The sequence below is a fragment of the Rutidosis leptorrhynchoides genome, chromosome 1, assembly GCF_046630445.1.
Source record: "Rutidosis leptorrhynchoides isolate AG116_Rl617_1_P2 chromosome 1, CSIRO_AGI_Rlap_v1, whole genome shotgun sequence".
Classification (NCBI taxonomy): Eukaryota; Viridiplantae; Streptophyta; class Magnoliopsida; order Asterales; family Asteraceae; genus Rutidosis; species Rutidosis leptorrhynchoides.
Window position 1 is genome coordinate 456,150,274 of NC_092333.1, and position 14,204 is coordinate 456,164,477.

Sequence of the window (14,204 nt, forward strand, 5' to 3'; positions counted from 1 at the left end):
AGACGGAACCCGGTATAGGGCTGAAAGGATTTGGGTACCAAAATTTGGAGATATGAGAGAAATGGTACTTAGAGAAGCTCATAAAACCAGATACTCAATACATCCTGGAACGGGGAAGATGTACAAGGATCTCAAGAAACATTTTTAGTGGCCGGGTATGAAAGCCGATGTTGCTAAATATGTAGGAGAATGTTTGACGTGTTCTAAGGTCAAAGCTGAGTATTAGAAACCATCAGGTCTACTTCAACAACCCAAAATCCCGGAATGGAAATGGGAAAACATTACCATGGATTTCATCACTAAATTGCCAAGGACTGCAAGTGGTTTTGATACTATTTGGGTAATAGTTGATCGTCTCACCAAATCAGCACACTTCCTGCCAATAAGAGAAGATGACAAGATGGAGAAGTTAGCACGACTGTATTTGAAGGAAGTCGTCTCCAGACATGGAATACCAATCTCTATTATCTCTGATAGGGATGGCAGATTTATTTCAAGATTCTGGCAGACATTACAGCAAGCATTAGGAACTCGTCTAGACATGAGTACTGCCTATCATCCACAAACTGATGGGCATAGTGAAAGGACGATACAAACGCTTGAAGACATGCTACGAGCATGTGTTATTGATTTCGGAAACAGTTGGGATCGACATCTACCGTTAGCAGAATTTTCCTGCAACAACAGCTACCATTCAAGCATTGAGATGGCGCCGTTTGAAGCACTTTATGGTAGAAAGTGCAGGTCTCCGATTTGTTGGAGTGAAGTGGGGGATAGAGAGATTACGGGTCCGGAGATTATACAAGAAACTACCGAGAAGATCATCCAAATTCAACAACGGTTGAAAACCGCCCAAAGTCGACAAAAGAGCTACGCTGACATTAAAAGAAAAGATATAGAATTTGAAATTGGAGAGATGGTCATGCTTAAAGTTGCACCTTGGAAAGGCGTTGTTCGATTTGGTAAACGAGGGAAATTAAATCCAAGGTATATTGGACCATTCAAGATTATTGATCGTGTCGGACCAGTAGCTTACCGACTTGAGTTACCTCAACAACTCGCGGCTGTACATAACACTTTCCACGTCTCAAATTTGAAGAAATGTTTTGCTAAAGAAGATCTCACTATTCCGTTAGATGAAATCCAAATCAATGAAAAACTTCAATTCATCGAAGAACCCGTCGAAATAATGGATCGTGAGGTTAAAAGACTTAAGCAAAACAAGATACCAATTGTTAAGGTTCGATGGAATGCTCGTAGAGGACCCGAGTTCACCTGGGAGTGTGAAGATCAGATGAAGAAGAAATGCCCGCATCTATTTCCAGAAGATTCGTCAACACCTTCAACAGCTTAAAATTTCGGGACAAAATTTATTTAACGGGTAGGTACTGTAGTGACCCGAACTTTTCCATGTTTATATATATTAATTGAGATTGATATTTACATGATTAAATGTTTCCAACATGTTAAGCAATCAAACTTGTTAAGACTTGATTAATTGAAATATGTTTCATATAGACAATTGACCACCCAAGTTGACCGGTGATTCACGAACGTTAAAACTTGTAAAAACTATATGATGACATATATATGGATATATATATATATAGTTAACATGATACTATGATAAGTAAACATATCATTAAGTATATTAACAATGAACTACATATGTAAAAACAAGACTACTAACTTAATGATTTTTAAACGAGACATATATGTAACGATTATCGTTGTAAAGACATTTAATATATATATATATATATATATATATATATATATATATATATATATATATATATATATATATATATATATATATATATATATATATATATATATATATATATATATATATATATATATATATCATATTAAGAGATATTCATACATGATAATATCATGATAATATAATAATTTAAAATCTCATTTGATATTATAAACATTGGGTTAACAACATTTAACAAGATCGTTAACCTAAAGGTTTCAAAACAACACTTAGATGTAACGACTAACGATGACTTAACGACTCAGTTAAAATGTATATACATGTAGTTTTTTAATATGTATTTATATACTTTTGAAAGACTTCAATACACTTATCAAAATACTTCTACTTAACAAAAATGCTTACAATTACATCCTCGTTCAGTTTCATCAACAATTCTACTCGTATGCACCCGTATTCGTACTCGTACAATACACAGCTTTTAGATGTATGTACTATTGGTATATACACTCCAATGATCAGCTCTTAGCAGCCCATGTGAGTCACCTAACACATGTGGGAACCATCATTTGGCAACTAGCATGAAATATCTCATAAAATTACAAAAATATGAGTAATCATTCATGACTTATTTACATGAAAACAAAATTACATATCCTTTATATCTAATCCATACATCCACGACCAAAAACACCTACAAACACTTTCATTCTTCAATTTTCTTCATCTAATTGATCTCTCTCAAGTTCTATCTTCAAGTTCTAAGTGTTCTTCATAAATTCTACAAGTTCTAGTTACATAAAATCAAGAATACTTTCAAGTTTGCTAGCTCACTTCCAATCTTGTAAGGTGATCATCCAACCTCAAGAAATCTTTGTTTCTTACAGTAGGTTATCATTCTAATACAAGGTAATAATCATATTCAAACTTTGGTTCAATTTCTATAACTATAACAATCTTATTTCAAGTGATGATCTTACTTGAACTTGTTTTCGTGTCATGATTCTGCTTCAAGAACTTCGAGCCATCCAAGGATCCGTTGAAGCTAGATCCATTTTTCACTTTTCCAGTAGGTTTATCCAAGGAACTTAAGGTAGTAATGATGTTCATAACATCATTCGATTCATACATATAAAGCTATCTTATTCGAAGGTTTAAACTTGTAATCACTAGAACATAGTTTAGTTAATTCTAAACTTGTTCGCAAACAAAAGTTAATCCTTCTAACTTGACTTTTAAAATCAACTAAATACATGTTCTATATCTATATGATATGCTAACTTAATGATTTAAAACCTGGAAACACGAAAAACACCGTAAAACCGGATTTACGCCGTCGTAGTAACACAGCGGGCTGTTTTGGGTTAGTTAATTAAAAAACTATGATAAACTTTGATTTAAAAGTTGTTATTCTGAGAAAATTATTTTTATTATGAACATGAAACTATATCCAAAAATTATGGTTAAACTCAAAGTGGAAGTATGTTTTCTAAAATGGTCATCTAGACGTCGTTCTTTCGACTGAAATGACTACCTTTACAAAAATGACTTGTAACTTATTTTTCCAACTATAAACCTATACATTTTCTGTTTATATTCATAAAATAGAGTTCAATATGAAACCATAGCAATTTGATTCACTCAAAACGGATTTAAAATGAAGAAGTTATGGGTAAAACAAGATTGGATAATTTTTCTCATTTTAGCTACGTGAAAATTGGTAACAAATCTATTCCAACCATAACTTAATCAACTTGTATTGTATATTATGTAATCTTGAGATACCATAGATACGTATACAATGTTTCGACCTATCATGTCGACACATCTATATATATTTCGGAACAACCATAGACACTCTATATGTGAATGTTGGAGTTAGCTATACAGGGTTGAGGTTGATTCTAAAATATATATATAGTTTGAGTTGTGATCAATACTGAGATACGTATACACTGGGTCGTGGATTGATTCAAGATAATATTTATCGATTTATTTCTGTACATCTAACTGTGGACAACTAATTGTAGGTTACTAACGAGAACAACTGACTTAATAAACTTAAAACATCAAAATATATTAAAAGTGTTGTAAATATATTTTGAACATACGTTAATATATATGTATATATTGTTATAGGTTCGTGAATCAACCAGTGGCCAAGTCTTACTTCCCGACGAAGTAAAAATCTGTGAAAGTGAGTTATAGTCCCACTTTTAAAATCTAATATTTTTGGGATGAGAATACATGCAGGTTTTATAAATGATTTACAAAATAGACACAAGTACGTGAAACTACATTCTATGGTTGAATTATCGAAATCGAATATGCCCCTTTTTATTAAGTCTGGTAATCTAAGAATTAGGGAACATACACCCTAATTGACACGAATCCTAAAGATAGATCTATTGGGCCTAACAAACCCCATCCAAAGTACCGGATGCTTTAGTACTTCGAAATTTATATCATATCCGAAGGGTGTCCCGGAATGATGGGGATATTCTTATATATGCATCTTGTTAATGTCGGTTACCAGGTGTTCACCATATGAATGATTTTTATCTCTATGTATGGGATGTGTATTGAAATATGAAATCTTGTGGTCTATTATTATGATTTGATATATATAGGTTAAACCTATAACTCACCAACATTTTTGTTGACGTTTTAAGCATGTTTATTCTCAGGTGATTATTAAGAGCTTCCGCTGTCGCATACTTAAATAAGGACGAGATTTGGAGTCCATGCTTGTATGATATTGTGTAAAAACTGCATTCAAGAAACTTATTTTGTTGTAACATATTTGTATTGTAAACCATTATGTAATGGTCGTGTATAAACAGGATATTTTAGATTATCATTATTTGATAATCTACGTAAAGCTTTTTAAACCTTTATTGATGAAATAAAGGTTATGGTTTGTTTTAAAATGAATGCAGTCTTTGAAAAACGTCTCATATAGAGGTCAAAACCTCGCAACGAAATCAATTAATATGGAACGTTTTTAATCAATAAGAACGGGACATTTCACCTAATGTCATCTGCTTCCTCCATTTCCTCATCTGAACCTCTCTCTACATGAGGATGACTACCATCATATGGTATTGCCTGATTGCGTCTGCTCTTTAATACCTTAGCACCCTGATAGACCTTCAATCCTAAAGTATCACCCTGTTTCCTACATACCAAAAGTGGACCCCCTTGATCCCTATCTACACCCAAATACTCTCCAATGAGAGTAACAAAAATACCTCCGCCTATTATTCCCCCATCCTGTATTCCGGCTACCACTTTGGACAGATAAAAACCAACACAGTAGGGGATATTAACAAAGCTTCTATTGTTTCGAATACACTTAAGGTAAAATAAGTCATGTAAGGTCATCTTCTCCTTGTTTTTACCTCTTTGTATAATCGAATTACTAAAAATATATGTATAATACGTAGCTCTGCTTTGTTAATATCTAAATAGGAGTGTCTTCCTCCCAGCAAAAAGACATTATAATTTGACATACGCCTCCAGATGGCGTTTGCGTCAAAATTCCTATCTACCTGCTCCCCATGATAAATCAAATTTGTACAATCGGGTAGTAGTAATTCACCAGGAGTGTAAATCTGTAAAGCCCTGGCCATGTCCAGCATGGACATCCTATACATCCTACGGCCAAGTATAAATCTAAGAAAACTTCTATCATCTAACCTATCTACATCCGCATTAAGTGAAATAGTACTCATAAGCTCAACGTACCACTCTTTATATACAGGCCTATGAATGGTGAATAAACGTTCCCAATCAGGAAAAGAAGAGCTGCCATACCTTTGGATCAAATGCTATCTAACTGATTTAACTAGCTGGACCCTTTCTAAAGGGTCCCAATCGATTACCCTCGGCACTTCTACATTTTTCGGTATCAGTTTAAATTTGTTACTTTGATAAGTCGGGTAATCTCTCCAACTTCAATCAAATCTCAGATTGGGATGCAACTGTTCTTCATGAATTGTCGGGTGTGCTACTATCGGATGAATCGGAAAAATTACGTAGGCATTAACATATTCTTGTTGCAGATCATAATATGGTACGTGTTGATCAGGTTGTTGTTGTTGTTGTTCCTGTTGTTGCTCCGGTTCATATTGCATTTCTGGTTCAGGTTCTGGAGCAGGTTGTCTAGATGATGATGATGTAACATCAGTATCGGTATTTTTCTGCAAAACACATTAAGCACAAAATTTGTGTATCCAAATATGCATTAGTGTTAGCAAAATAACAAATTAAAACAATTACAATAACATGTTTAATCAAAATTAAACTTATAAACATTTTCACAATTTTAACAATTCTACATTTTTTTCAAATAAGCATATATGAAAATGTTTACAAAGTTCATAAGAATTCAATTTAAATAACATGTTAAAACAACCATTACTAGCAATTAAACAAGTTTCAAATGGCATTTACATCAATTTAATCAAGTTCATGAATTTTATACCTAAAAAGTCTACTTTAATTCTTAAAAATCATGTTTAGGATCAAAGTTTGGATCATTTAGCTACCTAAACATGTTACACTACTTAATTTAGCAATAATTCATGACAAAAATCGGCCATAACCTGTTTATATCAAAAAGCCCCAAATTGCTCAAGAACACAAACCCTAGATTCCTAAAAATTTTGAAGTTTTTGGCTTCAAATCATGTTAAATAGCATCAATCTAGGTTATACATGTATAATATACTAACAATTTAACTCTAATTACACTAGAAATTAACAAAATCAAATTAGGTAAAATATTGGTAATTATCACAAAAACTAGGAAATTTAAGAGTTTAGGGGTGTAATTTTTACCTTGTTGCTAAAAAATCTGAACCTAGGTATGATTAGAGCGGATTGTAGAAAGAAATTTGGTGAATTTTGATGAAAAAATGAAGATTTTAGGGGTGTTTTAGAGAGTATGCTCGTATATGTGTGTGTTTGTGAGGATACAGAGAGCAGACCCGCTGGAACTTTTATTTCTGGCCAAAATTCGGTCCCCATGCGACCGCATGGAAATGAAGGCCAAACCCCATGCGATCGCATGGTGTATATATATATATATATATATATATATATATATATATATATATATATATATATATATATATATATATATATATATATATATATATATATATATATATATATATTTTAAATGTTTTTGGCATACTTTAATTCAATAAGATTAAAAATAATGATAATAAAATTTCTCGTCCCTCCCTTGGGTAAAGCAATTTCGGTTCAACGACCTAGTTTTCAACTCACGACGAATTTTTAGAAATCACATTTTTAACTTAATAAAATAAAGTAAATTTTTGTTTTTAAATTTACACCAAACTTAAATTTAAAATGCATAAAATTAAAAATTCATATAATTAAAATTAAAAATTCACACCAAATTTATATTATATTTTTGTTTTTATACATACAAACTTATATTAAAAATATTAATTTTTCAAATATTTACAAACTTAAATATATTGATTTTAAAAAGTTTACAATATTAATTTAATATTTATATATTAATTTTAAAAACATGGTAAAAATTAAAATTCAAAATCTTTTTGGTCTTTTATCCCACTTTAATCAATAAAATATTATCAAAAATATACGCCCCTCTTTTTGGTAAAGTAATTTCGGCTATATTACCTAGTTTTACTCCTGACGAATTTCTGAAATATTTTGGGTTGATTGATTAAAGATATTTATACCTTAAGAATAAACGGTAAATTTCGCAGTGATGTAATAAATTTTTGTATGATGTCAATAATTTCGGTTACGCATACCTAATTTTATTGAATACCAATTTAATACTTTATAGCGAACGATTCAGCGTTTATTATCAAAAGGTTAAAAGCAATAAAAATAAAAATAAAAACTGTACATACTTACCTGTGAGATAGAATTCTCAGAGACCTGCTTTAGCCGACTCATAGGAGAGTCGTGTGATTTGGTTCTCCATAGCTACATAAGCGTAACCTCGATTCTTCAATATCTTTTCTTCTAAACATATAAACGGTCCTTCTCTGCATAGAGTAACAAATTCGGTATTTGAATATGTTTGATTATTTGAACATTTACCTTCGTGTGACCATTTTCCACATTTATAACATCTTTCAAGATGTCGTGCTCTTCTTTTCGTTGCGGATTTTGATTTTCCTTTACCAAAATGTATCTTATGATGATCTTTTCTGAGTTCTTTTCTTACTCCGTCCATTTTTCCTCTTATGAATGATACCAATTCACTCGGAAGGGTGTCATTATTACGTTTAGTAATCATAGCTTGTAGCATTAGACCATGGTTCAGATCAAAGGAATTCTTCATCTCGTAAAACTTAAAAAAAATAAAAATTCAGAATGGGGGGAGAAGACTAGTTCTTTAAGGTCTGCTAGGGAAAGACCATTCGGATTCCATTCTCGAGAACTGCACAAAAACAGAATATCTAACTCTAACAGAAATACATATTAACCTAAAAATATTCGAATCTTCCCACACTTAGTTAGCTGTGGTGTCAAAATTATGATTAACTTCATCTTCAACTTCCATTAGATTATCGATGTAATGTTTAACTCTGTGACCATTAACCTTAAATTCAATCCCATTTGAATTTATTAGTTCCACTGTTCCGTATGGGAAAACTCTTTTGACTATGAATGGTCCAGACCATCTTGATTTCAATTTTTCAGGAAATAGCTTGAATCGTGAATTGAAAAGAAGAACTCTATCTCCTTTTTTAAATTCTTTTGAACTTCTGATTCTTTTATCATGCCATTTCTTCATTCTTTCTTTATATATTAACGAATTTTCATTTGCTTCATGTCTTAATTCTTCTAATTCATTTATTTGACTTAACCGTAGACGTCCGGCTTCATGTAAATTAAGGTTACATGTCTTCAAAGCCCAAAATGCTTTATGTTCAATTTCTACTGAAAGATGACATGTTTTTCCGTAAACGAGTTTAAAAGGTGTGGTTCCAATTGGAGTTTTGTAGGCTGTTCAAAAAGCCCAGAGTGCATCCTCCAATTTCATGGACCATTTCTTCGGATTTGATCCTACGATTTTCTCTAGAATACATTTTAATGCTCAGTTGGTATTTTCAACTTATCCACTTGTTTGTGGATGATAAGCGGTTGAGATTTTATGAGTTACTCCATATCTTTTGAGAACTTTCTCAAGTTGATTATTACAAAAATGAGTACCCCGATCACTTATTAAAGCTTTCGGTGTTCCAAATCTAGCAAAAAGACGTTTTAAAAAGTTGACTACAACTCGTGCATCTCTAGCTGGGAGAGCTTGTGCTTCCGCCCATTTAGATACATAATCAATGGCAACGAGAATATAGAGATTATTATGAGATTTTGGAAATGGACCCATAAAGTCAATACCCCAAATGTCAAATACTTTACATACTTGAATGACATTTTGTGGCATTTCATCACGTTGACTTATTTTTCCGGCCCTTTGACAAGCATCGCAGGATTTGCAAAGAAGGTGTGCGTCTTTGAAAATTGTAGACCAATAGAATCCAGCATCGTAAACTTTTCTTGCTGTAAGTTGAGGCCCATATTTCCCTCCTGTTGGTCCTGTGTGACAATGGTTTAAGATTTAACTAGCTTCATCTCCGAATACACATCGGCGGATTATTCCATCGGGACTACTTTTAAACAAATATGGATCTTCCCAGAAATAGTGTTTTATATCACTAAAGAATTTCTTTTGTTTTTGGTATGATAATCCTTTTTCAAGGAATCCACATACTAAGTACTTTGCATAGTCTGCAAACCATGGTGTTTCATTATAATCTATCTTCAATAGATATTCATCAGGAAAGTTATCTTGTATGGCCGATTCATTTAGAACTTCTAATTCGGGATTTTCAAGATGAGAAAGATGATCAGCGGCGAGATTTTCTGCTCCCTTTTTATCTCGAATTTCAATATCGAACTCTTGTAAGAGTAAGATCCAACGGATTAATCGTGGTTTGGCATCTTATTTTGAAAATAGGTATCTAAGAGCAGAATGGTCGGTATAGACCACCGTTTTAGCTAGAACGAGATATGAACGAAATTTGTCAAAAGCAAAGACAATAGCAAGGAGTTCTTTTTCAATAGTTGTGTAATTCGTTTGTGCTCCTTGTAACGTCTTACTTGCATAATATATAGGTTGAAATCGTTTTTTAATCCTTTGACCTAAAATGACTCCCATTGCAAAATCACTTGCATCGCACATGAGTTCAAACGGTAGTTTCCAATTTGGAGTTATCATAATCGGCACATTAGTGAGTTTCTCTTTAAGAATATTAAAAGATTTGATGCATTCATCTGAAAAGATGAATGGGGCATCTTTTTCTATGAGTTTATTCATAGGAGTGGCAATTTTAGAAAAAACTTTTATGAAATGTCGGTAAAAACCGGCATGCCCTAGAAAACTCCTAACTCCTCTAACATTGGTGGGATGTGGAAGTTTAGCAATTACATCTACTTTAGCTCTATCCACTTCAATTCCTTCCTTTGAGATTTTATGACCAAGAACGATGCCTTCTTTAACCATGAAATGGCATTTCTCCCAATTAAGAACTAGATTTGATTGTTCGCATCTAATAAGCATTCGTTCAAGATTAACTAGACATGTTTTAAAAGTATCACCGAAGACTGAAAAGTCATCCATGAAAACTTCCATGCATTCTTCTATCATGTCGTGAAAAATTGCCATCATGCACCTTTGAAAGGTTGCAGGAGCGTTGCAAAGTCCAAATGGCATGCGTTTGTAAGAAAAAGTACCATAAGGGCACATGAATGTAGTTTTCTCTTGATCCTCGGGTGATATTGGAATTTGAAAATATCCGGAGAAACCGTCAAGAAAACAATAGTAACTATTTTCGGCTAATCTTTCCAACATTTGATCAATGAAAGGTAAGGGAAAGTGATCTTTTCTGGTGGCGTCATTTAATTTTCTATAATCAATACAAACACGCCATCCTGTTACAGTCCTAGTAGGAATAATCTCATTTTTCTCATTTGTGATGACAGTCATGCCACCCTTCTTAGGTACGCATTGAACTGGGCTTACCCATGGACTATCAGAGATTGGATAAATTAAACCTGCATCTAGCAGTTTAATTATTTCTTTCTTAACAACATCTTGCATATTAGGATTTAGTCTTCATTGGCATTGCACATACGTTTTATGACCTTCTTCCATAAGGATTTTATGTGTGCAATACGAAGGACTTATGCCTTTAATATCATGAATCTTCCATGCAATAGCTGGTTTATGAGCTTTTAGCACAGTAATGAGTTGAGATTTTTCATTTTCCGTAAGAGAAGACGATATTATTAAAGGTAATTTAGATTCAACATGTAAATAAGCATATTCCAAATGGTTTGAAAGTGGCTTTAACTCTAATGTCGGTGGTTCTTCTATCGATGATTTGTATCGATATCTATCTTCTTCTTTTAGCATTTGAATTTCTTCTGTTATAGGTTCATATCCATTAGCCATAAGTGTAGCTATCATTTCAGTTTCATCAATTGGTTCAGTTCCTTCTCCTAAAGAACATTCTCATGTTCCTTGTAATTCTGGAAATTTTTCTAACAATTCTGCATGTGAATCTATAGCTTGAATGTAATAACATGTATCATCTGCAGATTATGGTTGTTGCATGGCTCTATCAACAGAAAAGGTAACACTCTCGTCCTCTATACTTAGGGTTAGTTTCTTACCGAACACGTCTATTATTGCTTTAGCCGTGTTTAAGAATGGTCTTCCTAATATGAGAGGAACTCGAGAATCTTCTTCCATGTCCAGAATAACAAAATCTACTGGAAATACTAAAGTACCAAATTTAACTAGCATGTTTTTCATTATCCCTCTAGGATATTTTACTGATCGATCGGCTAGTTGTATGCTTATTCATGTTGGTTTCAATTCTCCAAGGTCTAGTTTAGCGTATAGTGAATACGGCATTAAATTTATACTAGCACCTAAATCTGCCAATGCTTTTATTGAACTAAGACTACCCAGAAAACATGGAATTGTGAAACTTCCTAGATCTGAAAGTTTTTCTAGTATCTTATTCAATAGTACTGCAGAACAATTTGCATTCATAGTAACAGCCGAGAGTTCTTCCATTTTCTTTCTATTTGTGATTAGATCTTTCAAGAATTTAGCATATCTAGGCATTCCTGAAATCACATCAATGAAAGGAATATTTACATTTATTTGTTTAAATATATCCAAGAATTTGGATTGCTCGGCTTCAAGTCTCTCTTTTCTCATTTTACTCGGGTAAGGAAGTGGTGGTTGGTATGGTTTAACATAAGGTTTAGCCTTAACTGTGTTATCTTCATTAACCTTTTCAACTACCGGTTCTGTTTCCTTCTTTTGCTCAGATTGTGGTTCTTGTGGAGTAGGAATAGCTTTATCAGAAATTACAGGTATTTCAGGTGGTTTAAGTGTAATATCATTTCTTGTGGTAATGGATTTAGCTGTTTCATTCCGGGGGTTAGCATTTGTGTCACTAGGTAGACTTTCCGGTTTTCTTTCACCTATAAACCTTGCTAGGTTGCTTACTTCTTGTTCCATATTTTGAATAGAAGCTTGTTGATTTCTAAATGCTTGAGCATTTTGTTCATTCGTTTGTTTCTGAGATGTGAAAAACTGCGTTTGAGATTCAACTAGCTTCAACATCATGTCTTCTAAATTTGACTTTTTATCATCGGTTTGTGGTGGTTTGTTTTGAAAAATAGGTCTTTGCTGATTGTAAGTATTATTGGATACTTGTTGATTGCTAGGACCTTGTTGGTTGTTATATGGAACATTTCGGTTATAATTCTGATTTTGATTGTAGATTGGTCTTGGCGGTTGATAATTATTCTGATAATTATTTACAGGCCTTTGGTTCATGTATGAAACATTCTCTATTTGTTCCATTGTTTGTTCAATACTGAGACAATCTTTTGTCAAATGTGGTCCTCCACACTGCTCACAACTAATTCTTATTGAGTGAATATCTTTAGTCATCTTTTCCATTCGTCTCTCGACAGCATCTATCTTTGCGAAAAATGGAATTGAAGTCATGGCTAGAATCGGCTCTAGCCGCTTTAGATGATCTAACAATATCTTTTTCTTGGTGCCACTCATGTGAGTGGGAAGCAGTGTTATCAATAATTTTGTAAGCTTCAGTTGCGGTTTTCTTCATAATGGAACCACCAACAGCTATATCTATGTCTTTTCTTGTAGTGGTGTCGCATCCTTGGTAGAATATTTGTACTATTTGATAAATGTCTAAACCATGTTGCGGACATCCTCTCAATAACTTTCCAAATCTTGTTCACGCTTCATATAGAGTTTCGTTTGGCTTTTGTGTGAACGTAACAATTTCTCCTTGAAGTCTCACGGCTTTAGATGCCGGAAAGAATTGTTTAAGAAATTTTTCAACTAAAACATCCCATGTATCAATCGCCCCTTCAGGTAACGATTCCAACCAATCTTTGGCTTCTCCCTTTAAAGTCCAGGGAAATAACATGAGATAGATCTGTTCATCCTCAACTTCTCTTATTTTAAATAGAGTACAGATCCTATTAAAGATACGAAGATGTTCGTTTGGATCTTCCTTCGGTGCACCACTAAATTGGCATTGATTAGTTACCATGTGTAGAATTTGTCCTTTGATTTCATAATCTGGCGCATTAATGTCTGGTTGAGTAATTGCATGACCTTGGCCAGTGCGTTTAGCTCTCATTCGGTCTTCCATACTTAGAGGTTCCAGATTTTCCATGATTGAATTTGTTGAATCTGAATCACTAGAGGATTCTAATTTAATGGGTTGTTCCTCGACAATCTCTGTTTGAATGATTGGTGGTTCTGGAGGAAAGATTAATGGTTCAGGCTCTCTGAATTGTCCCTGAATATCCTCCGGGTTCTCAATTGTGAGCTCGGGTTCAAAAAATGGATTATCGGAAATTTGAATTGTAGTACTTGGTCGACTGGATGACGATTCTAAAGAAAAATCAACGGTGACAATATTGGCTAGATGTCTTGATCGAGTTACAGGTGGTGAACGTTTTGCTCGGTGCATTAACTGAATATCCTATTAGTTATAAAAGATAAAAAATTATATAAGTTATCAAATTAATAGACTTTTCTGATTTTGCCCACGTTTCGAATAGCCAATAGATGTAGCAGGTAGCCAGGACCCTTTAAATCGGAAGCCCACAACTCGCCACTAACAAATCCAACTATTACTACGAACCAGAAAATTTTGGATGTCTATCAATTTAACCGCTTAAAATAATTTTTCGTCGAAATTTTAAAGAAATTTTAGAGAAGAAATAGAAAATTATATGTCCTAAAAACTAGAGCGTCGAAAAATAAGAAAGAAAAAGATTGCGTCGAAAAACGTCGAAAAATAAAAGGTCGAAAAATAATAAAAAGAACGTAGCGCGTC